Below are 23296 nucleotides of genomic sequence, written 5' to 3' on the forward strand. Positions count from 1 at the left end.
AAGCAAGCCCCTTGTTTAGATTTTGTGTGATGGCGACTCTGCCTGCAGACTCCATGAGTCATGCAATTTCTTGAAAATTATAAACTCAGGCTCTGGGTAAAGAGTTTCATTTCTTCTTTGTTGTTGTTCTAATAACGAAAATTTGGCAGACACGGCGAATGGCGCGACCTGAGTTTGTCCTATCTTCTTAGTACTGTTTCCCTCACCAAGCCCTCCCTGGCACACCCAGGATCTTAGCCTCGTCTCTTCTGGCAGCTCAGTGATATTCCTCTCTCCCCCGGTCTTCCCCTCCCTTGTATGAATTTGGGCCACACATGTTCCACATCTGTCAGAATGCCCTCCAGCAGTTACACACTCCAAAATACTTACATACACAATTCCTCCTGAGTATGTGCACGTGGCACTCTCTCTCTCACCCTCCTTCCCTTCTCTCTCCCTTTCTCCCTCTCACCCTGTCTCCCCGTCTCCTCCCCTCAACAACCCCACTCAGCCCTTGCTGCTGTGATAGGCTTTTCCTTGTCTCTCCCAATCCAAGCCTCTCTCCTCTCCCTCTTCCTCCAGGCTCTGACAGGCTTGACTCATTTGCCACTTTCCTCCATCCCATGGCTCCTGCAGATGGCAGTGGGGAGTGGGACCATTGGCCATGAGTACCAAGTGATATGTTATTATGGAAAATTCTTCTCTAAATGAAACTCAGCCATCTGGCAAAATGTGTAACAAGGGGAAACCAAAGCAAGAAGGAATAATCCATGAAACATTTGCTCATTTCAGGTTGGGAAGGAATATAAAAATGGAAGATGATATACTCCAATCCATCTAGTTAACATGGAATAGAAAGTAGAACAGCCTAGGTTAGTGATAGAAACACCCATATCCCAGTCTGTGTACATAATATTGAAATTCAAGGTCTGAAATTAAGTTCTGCCAAGAGAAGTTTGTGGTAAGCAACAGTTTTAATGAAGTTCGTTGGGGAGAAAATTTGCACCTCTGCCTGATAGAATCGATAAATAACATTGCTTTGACCTTCCTAAGTGAAAGAAAAAACTGTCTTATGGAAGATTTTTCTTTAAGTTTTTAGATAACTTTTAAAAATATTTTAATGTCAAAATAAAAAAATTCCTAATATTTCTCTTTTATATCCATATTCCAAGTAGTCTCTCTGATTTTTAAATATCCTATGCATGTAACTTTAAATCAGAACAGAAGGTCAAAGGATAGAGTTAGAATCATAATATGTCCCTTCTCATAAAAAGCTATACATCAACCACAATGAAGATTTTTCCACTTTATTTTCAACTGAGACAGAATTTTGGCATGAAGCAGAGAAAGAATGTGCTTTATGAAAAACAGACAGTGCTGACTTTTCCATAACTTGGCTCTATCAAGTAGAAAGTTATTTTCTAGCAAAGAAAATACAAGACTATTTATGTTTGAATAATAATCATATTTGAATCAGTCACATCATAACTGGGATATGAATTATCTCTGTCCAGTGTGGAAAAAGGGAGTGGTAATTATCAAAACAACTCTCAAGGCCCTCTCAGTTCCCCCAGAATGCAAATAAGATGACAATATGCAAATTTCAAAATATCGTAATCAGACCTTGAAGAACAAATCATTCCTGGCTCCTACCAATGGTATGTGTCCTGTGGAGGGATCCAAGAACCAACATTTGATCTGCCCAAGAGGACCGGGATCTTTCTGTTGGGCATACACTCTGCACATGTGAAACTTTACACTTGGACCCTGTCTTTCAAAACGTATTTCTTTCCTGACTGTAGCTACATCATGCTCTGTGTGATTTGTTGCCATGGGCTCTGGGATCCAACCTCTCACACACACACAGCACAAAGTTTCCCTCAAGGAGGGAGTGTGTGACTGTGATAAAGAAAGGAAGAAAACCTCCCATTTCCCAGTTTGATGAAGACCTCTTTGTTTATACTGCTCTCTCTTCCTCTACCTTTCTCTGCTCCCTTGGAGTTGTGGCAGAGTGCCAAATGAAATAAGGACTGGGTAAATACGAACTAGTTAGGATTCTTTGGATTAGAAGTGACAGAAGAAAACTTCACACCTGCTCAAACTAAAAAAAAAAAAAAAATGGGAGTGTTATCATAATGATACAGAGGTGATAAAAAAAAAAAAAGTGGGAGTGTTATCATGATGATACAGAGGTGATCTCACACCCCGAGGACAGGAATGTGACCAGGCTTCAGGAATACAAGAACGAGAATGCAAAGGGGTCAAGAATTTCTCCACCTCTCCTCCAGAATCTTCAGCCTCTTCCTCCATAACATGGTGTTACTTTCTGTTTTTTTGCGGCACGGGGGCCTCTCACTGTTGTGGCCTCTCCCGTTGCGGAGCACAGGCTCCGGACGCGCAGGCCCAGCGGCCATGGCTCACGGGCCCAGCCGCTCCGCGGCATGTGGGATCTTCCCGGACAGGGGCACGAACCCGTGTCCCTTGCACTGGCAGGCGGACTCTCAACCACTGCGCCACCAGGGAAGCCCCTGGTGTTACTTTCTTTAACCGAGTGAATATACGACGGACACCCGTTGCTCCCGGGTTCAACTCTTAAAGTTCCAGCCCCTCCGAGAGACAGACTCTTCCTCACAATCCCACAGAAGGGGTTCTGATTGGCCCTACTGCACACCCTTGGCCTAATCAGCGGTGTCTGGGGAGGGTGAGTCATCTCCCCTAGAACTGCTGGGAGCCCACCATTCAGAAGGGCCAAGCGAGTGGTGACGTGCTGGACAGACACAAGATAAGCAACAACCCGGTGACTGAACCAAGAAAACTAACCAGGAAGTGGAGTCAGGGTGACAGGAAAGAGAAACCGACTATTTTATCCTAAAAAATAGATATATATTTGCGACAGACAAGGCTTAAATAACTGTAAATCACATAGAATCCAGCATAGTAGAAAGATCAAATGTGTAACCTGGGTGACCTGTGAGGAAGCATTTCTCATCTCTCCTCAGAAATCCCCAGGAAAATGATCCCCCTGAGTTGCAGCTGACGTAGGGTGAGGCTTCGTAAACTCTGACAGTTTTCTTTTTAAACTTTGTGGGAGAGCTGGGGTCAGTGGGGGGAAGGAGGATGAGGGCACGGGGGACAGCTTTAGAAGAAAGCGTTTGACTGAGCTGTAACAGAGCTCCACTCTGCTGTGCCCCAGAAACCAAAGGAGCGGGACCTTCTCGTCCAGGCTGTGGGAAAACCCGCGTCCTCAGCAGTCAGCTCCACCTCAGTCTGCTTCTTTGGCTGTGATCCCTTCAGCCTAAAGCAAAGAACAGTTCGAAACCAGGCTCTGGGTAGAGACAGCTCTCACCACTTAACATCTCCCAGACCCAGAATCCAGCCCACTGGGTGTCCTAAGTTCCTGCATGTCTGTTAAATGTCACCGTGGCAACAGCATCTCCCAAACATAAGCGGGATGTTGAGAAAATGAAGTGTCTTTGCAAAGGGTAAGGACGCGCAATGTACCACACCAGGCTGTCACCTTACATTCACGTTCCCTAAGGGACCCTCCCAGACTTAAACCCAAAGGCCGGAACCCAGTTGTGAACAAGGGCAGGGCCTTGTGGGTAGAATTTTTTTTAAGGTATGAATGGACTTACAATGTCTCTGGCAGGACCAGCATGAAATCTAATAATGTACACTTACTGTGTTTTAAAGAGCGTCCATCCTAGAAGGCCCAAATCTAAATCACAGCGATGAATGCAAAGGCAGCAGCCAGAGCTTAGCTGTGAGCAGGCTGCCGCATTGCCCACGTCAGCTGCAGCCCACTCCCAGGACTCAGAAACCTGATGTGTCACCTTCCTCCCATCTGTCCCAGCAGAACACCCATTCTCCACGAGAAAGATACAGGTCTCAACAGATCCTTGCCCTCTCTGCTTCTCTTCTCCCCTCCTAGAAGCTCCAGTTGCACAGCAAGTATTATTTGAGACATTGGGAGAGGAAAAAAGAGGAATCAACAGGATCAGGGCAAACATGAACCCATTTAAAATAAAGGAATGGTGTTGCTGACTTTTAATTCCCAAAGCAAAAGCCTGCAAATGACATTACCGCTCAACTTGGTAATGAGAAATATGCTTTAGAGTTTATAAATTCCCTGTGAAAGAAGATGAACTTCATGGGCTTACTTGACTTCTTGCCGAAGAGTTTTCCCAAGACCTTAGGACCATTTAACTCCAAAGGGGGTACTGGTGGCAGGGCCTTGTTACAAACCTACAGTATTTTAGCTTCTGTCACTCTTGCCCTTCTGGGGACTATCAGTGTTCCTGAAATCCAGATGAGCTCTCCTTCCATCCGTCAGTCAGTCTTTCATTATTTTATCGAACACTGTTTCCCTCCACATTTACTATGTACCAGGCATTGTACTAGATGCTGGAGATGAAACAAGAAATAAGATATCAAAACTGCTCTTAAGGGGGGTTCAGTGGGTGGAAGAAAACCCGTGATAGAAACAATATGCAATATTCCTGCTTGGAACACCCTAGAAACTTGGCAATCCTGCCTGAAAGTCCTAACCCTATCTGAGGAGCATGTGGCACATTTTCCGCCTGCTGTCCACCGTCAAATTGCTTCAGTGCTATGAAAGATGACATTTTGGAAGTATCAAATATCAAGATAAAGTACCACCCGACATTTGAAGAAAATCTAGTGGAAAAAAAGTAAATAAATTACAATCTTCAGAAAGAAGGGCCAGGCTACAGAGGCACCCAAAAATGAAACAAAATGTTTTCAAATGAAATGTGTAAGGTAGAAAAGTAAGTTTCAGCAATTTCTCATGTGCCTAAGAGGCTGAATGCTAGGACTAGGGTGGAGCTAAGTACAGTCAAACATGTAGACCTAAACCATAAATTGGATCCTGCTATGTCCTTACTTAAAAACCTCCCTTGGGGCTTCCCTGGTGGCGCAGTGGTTGAGAGTCCGCCTGCCAATGCAGGGGACACGGGTTCGTGCCCCGGTCCGGGAGGATCCCACATGCCGCAGAGCAGCTGGGCCCGTGAGCCATGGCCGCTGAGCCTATGCATCCGGAGCCTGTGCTCCACAACGGGAGAGGCCACAACAGTGAGAGGCCCGTGTACCACACACACACACACACACACACACACACACACACACACACACAAAAACCTCCCTTGGGTGGTGGTGGTAGTCATTTTGCAGTATATAAATGTATCAAATCAACATGTTGAACACCTTAAAATTACATAATGTTTTATGCCAATTACATTTTAATGAATCTGGAGAAAGAAAATAGAGACGTCCCTTGGTGCCTTGTTGCCCTCTTAACAAAATCTAAGTGCACATTTTCACACAAATAGTTCATTCATTCATTCATTTGTCCATTCATTCAGCAGAACCTACAACATGCTTTAACGTTCTAGGCCATGGGAATGCAAGGCCATGATCACTGCACTAAAGAATCTCAGTCCGGGGCTTCCCTGGTGACGCAGTGGTTGAGAATCCGCCTGCCGATGCAGGGGACACGGGTTCGTGCCCCGGTCCGGGAAGATCCCACATGCCGCGGAGCAGCTGGGCCCATGAGCCATGGCCGCTGAGCCTGTGCGTCCGGAGCCTGTGCTCCGCAGCGAGAGGCCACAGCAGTGAGAGGCCCGCGTACTGCAAAAAAAAAAAAAGAATCCACCTGACAATGCAGGGGACATGGGTTTGAGCCCTGGTCCGGGAGATCCCACATGCTGCAGAGCAACTAAGCCCATGCATCACAGCTACTGAGCCTGTGTTCTAGAGCCCGCGAACCACAACTACTGAGCCCGTGTGCCACAACTACTGAAGACTGCATGCCTAGAGCCCGTGCTCCACAAAAAAAGAAGCCACTGCAATGAGAAGCCCGTGCGCCGCAATGCAGCCAAAAATAAAATATAAATAAATAAATTTATTTTTTAAAAAATATTCTAGGGCTTCCCTGGTGGCGCAGTGGTTGAGAGTCCACCTGCCGATGCAGGGGACACGGGTTCGTGCCCTGGTCCGGGAAGATCCCACGTGCCGCGGAGCGGCTGGGCCCGTGAGCCATGGCCGCTGAGCCTGCGCATCCGGAGCCTGTGCTCTGCAACGGGAGAGGCCACAACAGTGAGAGGCCCGCGTACCGCAAAAGAAAAAAAAAAAAAATTCTAAGTGCCAGATTTGGTGCTAAATCATTGAAAAGACACGGCTCTCCCTCAGATAGCATACATTCCAATGGGAAAGACAGACAATAAATAGAAAATGAGTTTAAGAGATCATAAAAGTTGCAACACATGCTGGGATGAAAACACAGAGTGATGGGATAGGCAGCTGCTCTTTTCTGGGGCAGTGATACTTTGGCAGAGATCTGAAGGGAGACTGAAAAATTGTACTTCTAGAACTAATGTTTCATTTGAGTTTCTACATGGATTAAATTAATAATTATTGTATAAAAGGGGAAAGAATGCACTTTGGAGCTAGACACACAGAATCTGTGTTTAACTGCTTTGGGTGAGTCACTTCTCATTTCTGGGCATCTGCTTCCTCCTCTGCAATTTAGCCATAATAATACCATCTAACTGAGCCATTAATGGCAATAAAGGAGGAAAATACAATAATGGGCCAGACACACATTTCTATATTAAGCCATTTGTATCTCCCAGCAAACCTAGAATATAGGTACCATTATTATCCCCATTTTACAGATGAGGAAACTGAGCATCCATAAGGTAGAAGTGGGGTTTAAATGAGGGCAGTGTGACTGCAAATTCCGTGTTTTTTAAATACTGTGTTATGCTGCCCCCCGATATTAGTACCTAGAAGTCAGGGCTAGTTAGTCCTCTTCCCTTCACTTTGGATAAATACAGTTTTAGAAAATAGAAATCCTTTCACAAGTTTATCCTATGAAAGTAATGAATGAGCACAAAGAGTTAGCTAAAGAATGCTCATCACCAGTTAAAGAATGTTTATTTTTTCAAAGTTATTTTAATGTTAATGGCCAACAAATGTATGTTATAGCTATAAAATAATGGTTGTAAAATAATACTGACATGGAGAAATGTTCATTATATATTAACTGAAAAGCGAGTTTCACTTGTCCAATGTGATCAGTTTCTGTAATATATGTATGTCCAGGGGAAAAAAAAGACCAGAGAATACTTTTCTTTGTGCTTTTTTATATTTTTCAAAATTTTAATAATGAGCATGTTCTTTCAGTAGAAGAGAAACCATAGAATGGGAGTTATCCAAACACTACTCCTTTTTAAACAGCCTATTCATCTTTGTGTATTCATATAATATTTTTCCTTGTGGAATAATACTTCTTTTAACAAAGATAAAGCATTCCAACCATACATTGCATTCTTGGAAGTTTAAAGACCAGGGGTGGACAAATAGAGACTCAGCTCCGACATTGGCACTATCTCCCAGTTTGCCTGTGATAGGGCACCCCCTTCCAGAAGTTCCTCTCTCCAAGTTCATTACTTTCGTCACAAAGGATCTTCACCCACCTCTCCAGGCAACAAAGCGGGCAGGAGGAATGTGCAGTTCCCTGGTGGAGAGGAGACTCATCTTGTTCCTGCTACTTGAAACCATTAAAACACTGATCTTTAATGTGAAACAGCGCTGCAGAATGGGTTGTTGGAATGAGACATTTTAAGGTAATGGCCATTATGCCACGATAAGGAAATTGGACCTCATTTTATCTGAATTTAACTGGAAACCTCATCAGCATTCTTCTGACTACAACGACAAATGATACCTTTATGGTTGGAAAGCCCTATATCATACTAACCTATAAAACAGATGAATCAGAGGAAGCATATCTGCATCACAAAAAAAGATGCTTTGCTTCACAAAAGATTCACCTCAGGGCTTTTTTAATATCTGGATCCCCTTAGACAGCTGTTTATTTGTTTACAGGTTACTAACTATTTGGCTGAAAGATGAGAAGAGGCCAGGGTGGGCCAAAGAGCCAGTGCTACCATGAACTGGAGATCAATTAAACCTAGAAACAGAGCTTTCTGGTGGAGAATCCAGCCCCTTTTTTTCTGCCCCATGTCTGGGAAGGAACTGTTAGGGAGCCGAGAAAAAGAGGCAGACTAGCAAGGAAACACGTGGTTTTTGTGTACTTCTGAGAAAGCTGCCTTGGGTTCACACATGGTGGGGGAGGAGGGGCAGGGGAGGGGCTCCCACAGACCTCAGAGGGAGGCCTGGCCCTTAGACTCTACTTGGTGGCTGGGGCTTTGTTTTCACAGGACTGTGACGGGAGGAACTGTGACTTACAGATCTGTCAAGGCCCGGCTCTGCTGCTGCAGCTTCGGGACAAGGGCTCTTGTTTTGCTTCCAGAACACTCCCTAAGACAAGTCTTAAGCCAGAGAAGGGTCCCAAGGAAGCCCTGCCCTGGGAGCTCTTTAACCTACTGCAATTTACAGGTCTGATTTTTGGAGAAATCTGTACCTCCATTAACTAGATGGACCCAAAGATCATTGAAAACAAAAATGAGATATAGACCCATTTCACCTCCTCTCATTTCCTCGGAATTCTATGCCATTTCTGCTCAACGAGGTCCAGGCCTGGGTCACTCCACCTCTTATGCCCCCTGGAAAGCAGGCTGGTTTGAGGTTTAACTGTTCAAATGTTGCTTTTTGTTTCACTTAATGAAAATTTTAATTTTTCTGGCAATTACTGATCTGGTGTCAGTCCTTCATTCTACAGGCAATGATTTATGGCCAGATTACATAATGTGCATTGACCCAAGGTTTTTAATACCACTTTACCGCATTTAATTCCCTACTAGTCTGAGAATCAGAGCTGACAGGATTCACTTTCTGACGACTATAGCATCTTTTCAGTGGCACACAACCCCTTCTGAGTTTAACTTGTACCTGGACTATTTGGTACTAGCTCCAAATCCAAGGTACCCATTTGGCCAACAGAAGAGAAGGACCCTTTTTATGCTGATCACATGGTACCACTTTCACGTTCCAGGAGTGGCCTCTAAAAGCAGTTGAACCTGTTGACCAATTACTGCCTAGGAGGACAGCTAAATAGTAATTATGTCAAACCAAACTCCTGTCAGTTGCACTGTCATATGTAAATGGATAACACTAAACAATTTTAGCCAAAAGATTTCCCCATTCAGTTACACAGCGCTTCATCTGGGGAACAAATTATCTTAGAATCAAATCAGGTTGCAGTCCTTTTCAAAATTAAACATAACTCAGGAGCTAAGGTTCCTCGAGGGCAGAAGTAAATGAGGTTTGGGGTAAATTTTTCCCTCAAAATACCCAGGTCAAAGTCTGTTCTTCTTGATTTTTTTAATGGGACAGAATTTGGGGAATTCCACAAAGTATTTCTTTAAATTCTGAAACAGATGAAGAGCTCAGAAAGGAGGAACTCCTCTACGTTGTCCATAGATATTACTGAGTTTATTTTCCATGATTTTACTCAAGAGCATTTGCTGTGTAGGCATCCTTTTGACAAATTTCTTTAAAAGTTTAAAATTCTCCTCCCTCAAAAAAAAAAAAGTGCCTTTCTTTTGTGATAAACCTTGATCCTTGAGAACTTTGTAAATTGTCCTATTTCCTACCTTATCTGGGCAGCTAGAGAGTATAGTGCCTGCCTGGCGAGAGGAAGCCTGGGTGGCTAGGAGAAGGGGTGAGATGGAGGCTTTTTATTGTATGTATGTTTTAACTTTCAAATTTTGAAACTTATGCAGGTATCTTCTATCTAAAAAATTAATAAACTTTAAACAAGATGGCATGATGATGGCAACTCAGAAGGCCGTTCTTTATTCTAATATTATTCTCTTCCCTGGTTATGGTGAGAATCAGTAGGCTGTTTTACTTTGCTTTGTTTATTTTATACTAACCTTATTAAGTTTAAGATTTTGACTCTTATTGAATCAGTGCCTTTTATTCTAATCTGCCTCACATTGTTACTGGAATTAGACTAGATATAAATACACAAATACAGACAGACAGAAACACGTCACACATACACACAAGTTACACACTCCAATCTTAATGCTGAAAGATCCCTGGAAGTCTCCTCTTCCAATTCCCTCGCCTGATGAATGAGGAAACCTGAGCAGAGGGGATTCCCACCCTCCCCTGTTAAGGGGGGCCCTGGACCCAGAAACCAGGTCTCACAATTTCCATTCCATTGCCCTTTCCATTAACTTTTTGTTGTTGCTTTAATTTTTATTAATTAATTTATTTATTTATTATTTTTTAAATTAATTTTTATTTGAGTATAGTTGCTTTACAGTGTTGTGTTAGTTTTTGCTGTACAGCAAAGAGAATCAGCTATATGTACACATATATCCCCTCTTTTTTGGATTTCCTTCCCGTTTAGGTCACCACAGAGCATTGAGTAGAGTTCCCTGTTCTATACAGTAGGTTCTCATTAGTTATCTATTTTATACATAGTAGTGTATATGTCAATCCCAATCTTCCAGTTCATCCCACACCCCCTTCCCCCTTCGTATCCATACGTTTGTTCTCTACGTCTGTGCCTCTATTTCTGCTTTGCAAATAAGATCATCTATAGCATTTTTCTAGATTCCACATATATGCGTTAATATACGATATTTGTTTTTCTCTTTCTGACTTACTTCACCCTGTATGACAGTCTTTACATTTTAAGTCCATGAAAAACATGATTTGCTTTATAAAAGTACTATTGTGTACCACTGGGAAAGACTTAAAAATTGCAAAAGAAAAAGGTATCTCCAAGAACTAATTTTCATCTTTATAGGAAAATAAAATGAGCCCGGGTCTATTTTTTCTTCAGCAGAGCTATTTATATTTAGCAACGTGTATTACTTTGAGGAAAAGGACATTAGTATTGTAGGTTTCTGCTCTGCTGGTTCTTTCCTCCCCATCACCTTGAGCTAAAATATAAACTCCTTAGCACAGCATCCAATGTCCTTTAGAGTTCTTCTTTCCTGCCTTGGCTTTCAGGTCCCCTCCACACAACTCCCCACTCTCTACCACCCCAAAACATTTCTGGGTTCCTAAGCCTCCCGAGTTTTCCTGCAGCTGCACATGCTACCCCCTCCGCCAGGGACATCTCTCTTCCAGCGAAACCTGACCCAATAACTCTTCCATGAAGACTCAATGTCACTTCCTCGAAAACGCTCGCCTGGCCTCATAGACGTCATTAGCTGTCCCTTCCTTTGTGCTCCCACTTCGGAGATGCCTCCTTCAGCATTTATCTCACTGCTGGGTGAATAATGGTGACATTCATCTCCCTAATAAACCCAGGCGCTCCAGAGCAAGGCAGAGGTCTTTCATAACTGTCTCCCCATCATCTCCTCCGCATTGTGCTCAGCGTATAGTAGTAGGTGATCAACAAATATTCTCAGAAGGAAAGAAGGAAGAGAGGGAGGAAAGGAGGCCATTATTTGGGATGCAAACAGAAAAAAGCCCTCCTATATGTTTGCTTTTGGATTGTGGTCAAAGAAAAGAATGTTTGCCCTGCGGCCAGTGCCCAGAAATAGCTGCTTAAAAAGAAACTTTACAGAAAACCAGGCAGCCTAGGCCTCCGGTAAGAAAGCCAGCAGCACACTTTTGGCTGCCACGTTCTCATCTTTCTCTTTAGGTTCATGCCTGGGAGGTACTGCTTAGTGGAACATTCTCTTTGTCCCATATCAAGGCAGAGAAGCATTCCCGATAGCCCTGGGTCCTGAGTGATGTGCAGAACACCCTGTGCTCTACTTACAAAACAGCCATCACACTCAAAGCTAAGAACGATGCCTTAGCATCCCAGAATGTGTGCCATGAATTCGTTTTACCATCAGCCCCTAATCTCTTGAACTTTACTTAATGAAACCAGTTTCTCCAACTGGGAAGGAACAAAAGGAAATCATAGAGGTCTGACAGCTGAGCTCTAATCTCCGCTTGGTGTTGTGCCTATGAGCACAGTTTTTCTCTTTCTTCTCAGTTTTCTCTTCTATAAAATGAGTCTCCCACAACTCTTCTATGATTTTGTGTTCAGAGTACATTGAGGATGTAGAAATACTCAGTTAATCAATGTGAGTCATCAACCAGCATGTATTGCTTTCCGACAGTGTGAAGACACAGTTCCACGTGCATAGGTATATGGGAGAGATAGAAAGAAATCTTTCTATCTTTCTAAATCTTTCTAAATGACCCCTGCCTTCCAAGGGCTAACAATCTAATCGGCGGAGCTTTAAAGCACACAAACCATGCCAAATAATATGAAAGCAGATGTGCAGGACTTCTTTGGTGGCACAGTGGTCAAGAATCCTCCTGCCAATTTAGAGGACATAGGTTCAAGCCCTGGTCCAGGAAGATTCCACATGCCACGGAGCAACTAAGCCCGTGCACCACAACTACTGAAGCCCGTGTGCCTAGAGCCCGTGCTCTGCAACAAGAGAAGCCACCACAATGGGAAGTCCACGCACCACAACGAAGAGTAGCCCCTGCCGCAACTTAGAGAAAGCCTGCACGCAGCAACAAAGACGCAACACAGCTAAAAATAAAATTAATTAATTAATTAATTTTTTAAAAATTGTATCCTTTAAAAAAAAAAGAAAGCAGATATGCAAAGTGCCAGATGAGAGGGAGAGATGGTAAAAACTTTGCCACCACATAGCTGCTGTGTCAGCAAACCTCATTCATAAACAGAATAGAGAGAGAATGCACCACTTAAATACTAACAATAACACACCTAGCATCCCATCCTTATGGTGCCCATAAATCAGTGAATAAGCTGAGGTTTTTGTTTAAACATTTTAAATCAATTTCAGCATCAAATCCTAAAAGTGAGAAGAAAACTTCATCCTCCAGTATTAACCCTCAAGAATCCAATAAAAATAATGTCGATAAGAGTAACAATAACAACTTGCCCAGAGCCGAGTCCATTGATAGGCATTTGCACTATAAATGGAATGGCTTAGATCTGTTTCCAAGGACTTTGCTCCCACGGAGAGCACTTCCCTGACGGAGGCATCCACTGCAATTGGGGAAAAATAGTATCAGTATATTCCCTCCGGGTTGTGACAAGAGCTCCATTTCCTTTGGCTGTGTTTTGAGAGTTGCCTCTCCTTTCTCTTCCTTTTCCTCCTTACTACTGTCACCCACACACCTTTGCTGATTCTTGCAGAGAGAATCGCTGTGCAGAGACATCAACTTTCCACTGTATTCACATTTCTCCTAGGCCCTGCTGACAGGACTGCCTGCCTGTTTTAACCTATTTAATGAGACAGTAAGAGAATTATAGCTGCTTCCAGGCAAACTCCAATTTCAGACTAGAAGAGATTTCATATAACTTGCAAACATAGAAGTTCAAGCACCATGCAGAAGCATGGGCTGGGATCTCACCATCTCGAGTCATTCATTTGGGAAAATTCATTGATTTCATTTTCAGCTCCTGTGTGGGGTTTGAGGTGGGGTTTTTTTGTGGTTTTTTTTTTCCTTTTTCTCATATTGACTTATTCTGCTTTGGCGGCTGGAATAGTACTTTTTAGCAAGAATGGGTTGTAACTCTGAAACTCTATAAAGCGGATTAAGCGTGTTGATTTGCCTGGCACCCTAATTTCCTCTGTTCCTCTATTAAGCTCCTTAAACGTCATCATTTCACCATATAGAACGCTAAATTAAAAGAGAAATACCCTGTCAGATAACTAATTCTGAAAATTAAAATATTACCATTTGATTATGGTTTCAGTCTCTCATTTGCCTTTTATCCTAATGGAGTTAGTAAACTCATTTCCTTTGTACATTTCTCTCAACCACATCACGAGTGACAGGTCATTTTGCTAATGCTTTAGGACAGTAATGGAGAGTCACGTGGTCAACACACTAACATAAAAGGCTAATTTCCAGGCCCATCAGTGGCTCTCACTCACCAGAAAACCACATCCTGGTGGAGGGTGCCAGCCTGGGAGCCCGCTCTCAGGGGATCAGAAATGCTGCCCTCATCCTCTTTCTACCCTGTGGCTTGTATCTGAATTTTCAGAGTTGCTAAGCAAAGCCAACAGTTCCTGTTTTTGCTCATGAAATGGCATGCAGTCAGCACCCCACAATTTCGCCCTTCCCATCTTAAACTCCAGAAGAAAATGGATGTAAATCTAGCAATCTCTATTTGAAAGTTGCTCCTTTTAGACACTTATAGCCCATAACCACACTACTGAGCATGTCATTTTTTTTTTTTTTATGCTTGCTTGAGCTTTGTTTTATTTTTTATTTTTTGTGGTACGTGGGCCTCTCACTGTTGTGGCCTCTCCTGCTGTGGAGCACAGGCTTTGGACGCTCAGGCTCAGCGTCCATGGCTCACGGGCCCAGCCGCTCCACAGCATGTGGGATCTTCCCGGACTGGGGCACGAACTCGTGTCCCCTGCATCGGCAGGCGGACTCTCAACCACTGCGCCACCAGGGAAGCCCGAGCTTTGTTTTATTTTAATGACCCACAAATGCTGGGCTCAGGGTGGGAGTTGGGACATGGGATGCAAGTATGATTAGGAGTCGTGGGATTATTTAAACCCCAACATCTGGGAACTTCTGTCCCAGCCAAAGCACTAGTGAGGGGAAAAGCTAATTCAGACATTGCAGGTCATACCTGAAGATATTTATGGAATGCCATGTGTTATCTGTAGGAGAGCTTCAAGCCTGGGGCCAAAAGAATAAGCCACATTCTGAAGCAGGAATTGCTACTTTTTATAAAAAAAAGAGAAAATAGGTAGTAAAATCTAAGATTAGAGAGACAAAGGGTTGACTTTAGTCTTCCTTCAGTGATTCAACTACAACTTCCAAAGTTCCTTTCAGACAAAAAAAAAAAGAGAAAATAAAACACCATTTAACCCAGGATATTTCCAGAAAGGTCATTAGAAGCCATCATGCCACTGTCTTAAGTTTTGTAAGCTGTCAAAGCGAAGGAATTAGTCTTAGTGCCTCTACATAGCACAAAGACCTGAAATAAAATAGATAGGGTTGGAAGCAGCCGCCTAGCATAGCGCAGGGAGAGCAGCTCGGTGCTGTGTGACCGCCTGGAGGGGTGAGATAGGGAGGGTGTGAGGGAGGCAGACGCAAGAGGGAAGAGATATGGGAACATATGTATATGTATAACTGATTCACCTTGTTATAAAGCAGAAACCAACACACCATTGTAAAGCAATTATACTGCAATAAAGATGTAAAAAAAAAATAGATAGGGTTAACAGCTGTGAGCGAGAGGACATTAACTTTTCCTCTCTTTTTCTCAAACTCACAGGTATGTGAAATCGATAGTGTCTGGTTTGAAGTATAAAGAAGGACGCCAGAATCAGAGAACCAAGATAAATAAAACACCAATCTATTCTCCAGACCAGCTCCTCATTTTGGCTGCGGAGGTCTGGAATTCATCTTGTTCTCCAAAGTTGGGGATCTCCTATAGGGCTTCTCTAAGCAGCAGCTGTGACCCTATCACACACAGACACCACTGGACTTCACCCTGATTTCTAATTTGGCCACTGGGACTCTGGTCCACCCTTGAACCTCAGCTCCTCTGGTTGAACACTGACAACCTGACACTCCATCTTCCTGGGATGTTAGACCCTGCCCCTAAACCCCGATTGCTGCTTCCCCTAGCCCACTGCCTCTCCATCTATGGAGTCCCTACTGCCCAAAGGCCTGGTCCTGAGCTCCTGCAGATTGAGGACCACACTAGCCTTGGCTGGATCACCTTAGGGTGGGAAGACCAGCCCTACCTGCCTCCACCTCTCTCCCTCCTCCCCAGCAGCTCTCCATTGGGTCCCAGTGTTCACTTATCATTCTGTGTATATTGAGCACCAACTGGGTTCCAGTCTCTGTGCCAAGCACTGGAGTCACAACATTGAAAGAGGCAACACTGCCTTCAAGGACCAGACTAGTGGAAGAGACAGCAAATTAAAGACCACAAAGATTGCTGTGATGGACGAGTGGACCCTGACCCAGTGATCTCCTTCCACTCACCTTTGAAATGGCCTTCAATTCTCAGGTGTCCTGAGTAGGCACAATTTTTACAAGAGATCATCAACTGGGCTCAGCTGACTGATAAAATATACAATTCCTTTTAAAATGAGCAACATGGAGTAGTTCAGTATTTCCCAGGGATTATAATTTCAAGATCACTGCTGGTCAAACTCCCCAAAGCCTAGTGCACTTTTATTTAAGGAGGATTGCCTGAAGGATATGCAGATTTGTTGGTCCACTTTATGGATATGAATAAACTGCTGAAACCCCTCGAGGTGCCCGGGACCCGCCCGTCAGGCCCTCTGAGAGCCTCCATCAAACCTCTTAGTTTAGGGGTTCGATAGAACTCTTAGGGCTTCATGGAACATAGTCTGCTCTGGACAGTCTAAAATTTAGCAGAAGAGGGTAGGTACTACTCTCTTCTCGAAATACTCTCTTCTTTTGAATTCTTGCACACTGCTTTCTCCCTAGCTCCTTCCACTTGCTTTAACTACTTCTTAGCTAATATTGAAGGTTACTTTCTCTTGTCTTCCAAAACTGAATCTTCCCCCAACAAACTTGTCCCTGCTATTAAGCTCATTCATGACCCAGCCTCTGCCCACCTCTCGAGGCTCATCCAAGCCTCCACCATCACTCTCCCCCAGTACCTCAGCCTGCAGCCAGACGGAACATGTTTCCGTTTCTCAGATTCGCCGTATTTACACTCACCTCCTCACTTTTACACGTGATGTTCCCTCTGCCTAAAATGCTTAAACACATGTACACTCACACACACACACACACACACACATACATCTTTCCCTAGGTTAACTCATCTTTCAGATGACTCTTCTTCTAGGAAGCCTTCCCTCGCTCTACCTCTGTCCCCTTCAGCTTTGTAGCTTGCCTCTGCTATGCACTACCAGAGCACTCTGGACCTCTCCCTTTAATGTCATTGCTCACACTCTGTGAAGTGCCGGTCACAAAATGAAGTGAATTAAATTGCTCCTTCTGAAACATGGATTTTCCTTTTTTTTTTTTTTACTATCTTTATTGGATGAAACACGGATTTTCTGAAGAGTGAATTGAGGGGTGCTCTGAGAAACAGCCTCAAGAGACCCATTGTTGTGTGCTTCTGGGACGATTTGGTGAGGATATTGTTTGTCAGTTTTCTAGAGCCTTCTTCATAAAGACCTGGGGTGAGGGTGTTACTTTCTGCTCTTTGATTTAACAATAGTTGTACTTCTCTTAATAGGATTGTTTTACCTTAAATACATTTTCAATTGTGTAAGAATTGTGTAACCCTTATTATACTGGCTGCTAGAAAACTAAAAGCTAAATTGTGTCCCACTCTTTATGGGATGAATTTTATGAATTTGTCTCATTTCTGTTTCACAGTTCATAACTATTTTCAAATTACAATTTCACATTAACTTGCTGCATTTTATTGTTGCGTGATTGTAAGTGGACTTAGATCTTTTCTGGAATAACGTCAGGTTTAATTAATTAAGCAAAGTGATAAAGGAGTGGAAAGTTGAACAGAGAAAAGTGACATCTAAATGGGGGAGGGATATACCAGTTAGTATTCTTTAATTTCAAGTCATTTAAACCCCCAATTGGCTTAAATAACAACAACAAGATATTGATGTAATCTGACAAGTTCAGTGGTAGTTGTTTTCAGGTAGGGTTTGATCCAGGGGCTCAAAGAAGATCCACAGGGGTAGAGACTTTGTCTGTTTGGTTTACTGTTGGATTTCCAGTAAAAAGGTGGCTGGTACATCAGTGCTCAGTACATATTTGCTGAATTTGTTGTTGTGGAATTCCTAAAAGCTTGTGCACAAATCTCAGGACCTGACTTGGATCGCATACCCTTCCCTGAACCAATCTTTTGATCAGGGGGATCCAGAGCTCTCCCTTTCCAGGTCTGGGTCACATGATCCCAACAGCAAAACCAGGGATGAGTCTGCAATGAAAGCTTGTGCACTCACAGTGAAGGAAGCTGGTTCCCCAAAGGAAATCTGGGGTGTTACAAAGGAGAAACAAATGCTGGGCAGACAAAACAACAAATATGCAAATCAATGGACTGTCAAGAAGTTGATGCTTGAGTTGAATTTTAAAGGATAAGCAGGAATTAGCTAATAAAGAGGACCTTTTGCCAGTGGGTAATGTTCTAGGTGTGTTCAAAGCACAGAGGCATAAAATAGCTTGATGCTTTCAAGGAATTGTGAATAGCTTAATATGGTAAGAGCAAATAGGATGGGGAGTGGTAGGAAAATAAAGTAGAAAGATAAGCAGAGTGCAAATATGAAAGACCTTTTAGGCTAACCAAATAGGGTGCACTCTATCCAGAAAGCACTGGGAAGTCTATGTAGGATTCCTCAACAGGGGAACATGCCTTACAGCTAAGCCCATGCAGGTCATTCCAGGGTCAAGATGACTCATTCTGGAAACATTAAGTGGGGCTGAGCCTGCAGGTCAGGGAAAAGAGTCCCAGATGTGGGCAAACAAGAGACACAAGGAACAGGAACCAAGCAAAGCCTAGGAACCCAGCAGACCAGGGAATCAAACAAAGCCTGACAACAACATCAGGTTCTTCCTTTTTGAAGTCCCAAGCTTGTGGCCTAAACCGTCGTGAATTCCTCATCTTCACCTGGAAGTCCTCTTCAGTGAGCCAAGGCATCCATAGCATGACTTGATTGGGAATGGAATTTGTGAGCGGGGCTGCCATAACAAAGCACACAAACTGGGTGCCTTAAACAAGAGAAATGTATTGTCTCACAGCTCTAGAGGCTAGAGGTCTGAGATCAAGGTGTCAGCAAGGTTGGCTCCTTCTGAGAACCACAGGAAGAGTCCGTTCCAAGTCGCGTGCCTAGTTTCTGGTGGTTCCTGGGCTTATCTATAAGACACATCACCCTGACCTCTGCCTTTTCACATGCTGTTCTCCCTATGTGCGTGTCTGTTTGCACTTTCTAGAAGAACACCAGTCATGCTGGATTAGGGCTCACCCCGTGACCTAATTTTTTCCCTGATTATCTCTGTAAAGACCCTATTTCCAAATTGGGTTGCATGCCGAGATACTGGAAGCAAGAACTCCAACACATGAATATTTGGAGGACACTTCAATGCATAAAGGTATCATTTACAAAAAGATGCATTTGTTATCAAAGCTTTAAAAGAAAAGTAGACATTCCCTAAGGAACTGATTTATTTATAAAAGATTTGGTACTTGTTGGTTTGTAAAGACAAAGAAAATAACACCATTAATATAAAAGACCCAGAAGCAACCGAATAGTCCACAATGAAGAATGCTTTTTCAGATTACGTTCAAAATTGTTCTTTTCTAATTTGTAGGATTTCGCATGGAGGCTGGTGTAGAGAAGAGTGGTGTGAGACAATGCCTTATACAATGGCATTGTATAAACTTTCCACCTACTGAGTCTCTTCTGCATACCTAGCATTCAATCCTCCCAACAGCTCTCTGAGGTAGATATTATTATCCTCATTTACAAATAAGAAGCCAAGCACCGCTTTAATCCTAACTACATTATCCTAGGCTGCATTTGGTAAGCAGTTGGGCTGAGATTTGAACTCAAATTTCTCTGACCACAAATTATCACATGTAACATTTTGTGAGTCCTGGTTGAAGACCAAGGGTTCGTCTCTGCAATGGGTCCAAAAGATGCTGCCCAGCGCACTGTCCAAAGAGGCAACAGTCCTCTTAAGGGACAATTATGAATGTCCTCCTGTGCCCAACATGTTTGATACCAAACAATAGGTGCTCAACAAACAAAACCTTTGTGAAGTCACCATAGAGCTGTAAGTCCTCTGATATCAGATTCATTTCTAATCATAAGAAAGTAGCATTGTCTCCAGTTAATAGGGAGAGCCAAGTGCAGTTTCCACAAATATCCTCCTCTTGAGCTTCTCCATACTCAGCTCTGCCTGCTACAAGTGTCTACTGGTCCATCAGAGAGGACTTTCTCATAAAGACACAGCTGCAGGAGTTCAATGATGCTGTCGTCCACTCCATCCTCCATTGATTCTATTCCACTGCGTCATTCAGTGTGTTGGGAAACTGCTTTCATTTGAAGGTCTCCATTGAGACAATAGACAGATAGGCACCCACAGATGCTAATAGGAGAGCGGACTCTTTGTCCTTATAAGTACTAATTTTCATGATCTTCATGGGTGGAATAAATCATTTTGTCAGTCTTCCTGGCATTTCTGGAGTTCAGGTAGAAGATAAAAGTTTACAGCTTAATAGAAGCATTTGTAACCCTGGCAAGATAAACAGACACAACTTAAAAGGCCAACTCCAATAAAATGCAGAGGAGCAAGACAGTCCAGATTGTTTTTCCCTAGATTCCCATTAGTTACAAACACCAGGAACAAGTGGAGTTATTTCAAAAGCAACAGCCTTGTTTCCTGAGGGATCTATGCTCAGAGGTTTAGAAACTCAGTCGTGAATCTAGAGGGGTTTCGACAGTGTAGGGAGATCTGAATCTGACTTGGAATCACAGAGCACAGGGCTGTGGTCAAACATTTTCCTAGATTTGTACCTTTTCTCCTTCCTTCTGCCTTTAGATGTTATTGCTCTACATCCTCTTTTTCATAGGCTCCGAATTTGTTTTGTATTCCCTTGTTTTACTCCCAATGAAAATCAAGGAGATTTGGTGCTCTGAAAAGTCCAGAAATTGGCTGTTCTGATTTTTCTTAAAGGAATAAAAAAAATACATTGATCAACACTCCCCCCACCCCCCCCCCACACACACATACACACATCCTCATCTTTCTGGAAGATGTTACAGTGTCTTAGAGGGCTGTAGAAGGGATTGAGAGGTCAACGGAGCTCCAGCTTTGCAGAGACACCTGTCAAGTTGGGCTCAGCAGCTGCTGTCGGATTCACCCTCTGCAACGGGGGAAACAGTACTCCCACGGTGTGAGACTCCACTGATCTGGAACTGGAACGAGTGAAGGGTTTTAAGGTTCTAAGGTAACCCAGACGTCAGGGCAGAACTTTCAAACAGGCTAAGTCCAAGTTCCTCCTGAGCAAAAGCGCCTGAGAGCCCAGCCCTGGGAACTGGGCAGAATGAAAACATGGAGAGTAGCTTGGCCAATGAAAAATGATCATCGTGATCAAATTAACACTTTGAACACGGCTTTAAGTTCGCCACGCTAACTTGGGTCAGGTTGGGGACATTGTGATGGGCTGAGGTTCTCACGTGCACTTCCCAAACTTAGAGATTTTTTTTTTTTTGAGATGACCAGGATCGTCGGGGAGGGAAGGGAACAGACTAGAGGCTGAATCTTTGGCTTCGTGCTCCGAGGCGGAGACAGCCCAGCCTGTGGGATTACACGAGATAGGATCGAGTCCAAGCGGGTCCCCAGTGAGGCGAGGCGCGCCGGAAGGAATCTAAGTAAGAGTTTAATTAACTACCCCCCCTCCACGCCGAAGGAGAAGAAACCCAAATAGGCAACCCCCAAACCGTTTGATCAGAGGAAATTGAGTCTGTCTTTTCCCCCACTTCACCCTTCCTGTTTTTCAATCCATCAGAATGGTTGGTTAAAAAAAAAAAGGCGTAAGATCGGGGGCGAGGCAGAGGAGACCACCCAACTGCACTTGAGAACCTGGGTTGCGCCCAGGCGAACTTCATCCAGCCCGTCCCCCCGCGCCCAGCTCAGCCCTCCCGCTGCGCAGAGCCGGTCCTGCCCGCCCCGCCGCCGGAGCCGGGCGCCTACCCGGCCTTTCCAGGCGGAGCCAGGGGCGCGTGGGCGCGCGAACAGCCCTGATCCCGCGGCGTCGTCCGCGCTCCGCGTTTTCGCTAGCGCCGGGCAGGCTGCCGAGGGCGGGGTGCGCTGCAGCGCGGCGCGGGCTGCGGAGCAGGGCGCACTCCGCCTGCAGCCCAGAGAGCGCCGCCTCCCGCGGCCGCCGCGCCCGACAGCGCGCCCCGGAGCGTGCCCGCCTCGCACAGCCTGCGCTGACCTCCGCGAGGGGCACCGCGGCCGGCACGGCCACGTCCCGGGCTTCGGATGGTTCGCGTGCTGCCCACCCTCGCCCGCCGCTGACGCCGCGGACCTCAGCTCCGCAGACCCGCCGCGGCACCGACGACAGTCCAGACGAGTCCCGCTCCCTCGCCGGGGTGAGTGGGCTCCGCAGAGGGGCTGCGGGTGCGGCGGTGAGGGGCGAGCGCCGCGGGGAAGGGCCCGGCACTGTCCGCGTCACTGCGGGGGGTCTGTGACACCCAGACTGGGTCGGTGTCGCAGAAAATGGGGGAGATGGGCATAACCGGTTTGTTGAGCTTGGTAGACAGTGAAAGCAGATACTGGGGCTGCAGCACCAAGAGGGCTTCAGAGAGGCTGCCCGCACGGCTCCCGCTTGCGGCATCACAACCAACTCTTCCCTTGATTCTCTCCTGCGTGGAAACCCGTTCAGTAGCCCCAGAGTTGGGGCGATGCGGGGCGCGGGGAGGCCGGGGTGCATTGGTCTGTGTCCACCTCTTAGGATCGCCTGTCACCTACTGGCGTCCGGAGGCAGGGTGCCTATTCTCCCCTAACGCTCTGGGGAAAGGGCCGATTGCTTTTTGGCTGAGGTGCATCAGCTCCCCCCTCCCGCCCCCGCCCCCGCTCCCGCCCCAGCAGTGGTGTTTTCTGGATTTTGCACGTATATGGGAAAGAGTGGGAGCGTCTTCTTCCCTTTAGGCAGAAAAAGTTGGAGAAACTGGGCATGTTAATAATTAGCAGGACCGGGACTCAGGATGCAGCAGAAAGCTGTTAAATTTTCATTGCCCTCTAAGAAAAACAGACGGCATCGCCAGTGACTGTTGGCAGTGCCATGTTATTTGGGGGACTTCGGGAAAATTGTCCACAGATTGTCTTCAGGAGGCTGAAGAAGGAGGTGGGGGTGGGGGGAGGATGGCTGGCACTGCCCTGAGTTCCAGCTTCCCTGAGGAGGATTCAGAGTCTTAAGCCAAACACGTTTGGTTGCTGATTTTGAAGAGTATGGTAGGCAGAGCTGCGGCCCTGAGCAGGGTGAAGAACACAGCATGGGAACTGCCTAAAGGAAAAGAACATGTAAGGATCTTGCCTCTCCCGAGGAGTTAAGATGCATTTGTGCTACAAAAAGCATGCATATATACGTGGCTTTGGGGACGGGTTTTATGAAGGACAGATTACATGTAATGAAATTGTATTTGTGCATGCCGGTACAGTTTTGTCTACCCCCCGATTTTAATCAGACTTCAGAAGGCACTGTCTGCAGCTGATGTTATATAATTGATGCGGTTCACCATCAGTTAATTTATAATGTGCCTTTGGAGTAAAAGGAACTTCCGTCTGTTACTTCAGACAAACCCAAGGTGTAGATGGGTGAGGGTTGCTGAGTGTTTGCCCTGGT

At 44.9% G+C, this 23296-nt stretch overlaps 1 protein-coding gene across 6 annotated transcripts in view; it reads left to right on the forward strand.

Moving 5' to 3' along the window:
• Window positions 1–21822: 21822 nt before the first annotated feature.
• The window catches only part of PRICKLE1 (prickle planar cell polarity protein 1), a 107182-nt gene continuing 105708 nt past the window's right edge, over window positions 21823–23296 (forward strand). For 5 of the 6 annotated variants that reach the window (XM_060306055.2, XM_060306051.2, XM_060306056.2 and 2 more), the window contains exon 1: window positions 21823–22043. The gene's annotated coding sequence lies outside the window, so the exon portion shown is untranslated. Of the gene's footprint in view, window positions 22044–22799; window positions 22975–23296 lie in introns of those variants that run through there. The other variant, XM_060306052.2, reaches the window with a different exon arrangement.

Source organism: Globicephala melas, chromosome 10 (genome assembly GCF_963455315.2).
Source record: "Globicephala melas chromosome 10, mGloMel1.2, whole genome shotgun sequence".
Classification (NCBI taxonomy): domain Eukaryota; kingdom Metazoa; phylum Chordata; class Mammalia; order Artiodactyla; family Delphinidae; genus Globicephala; species Globicephala melas.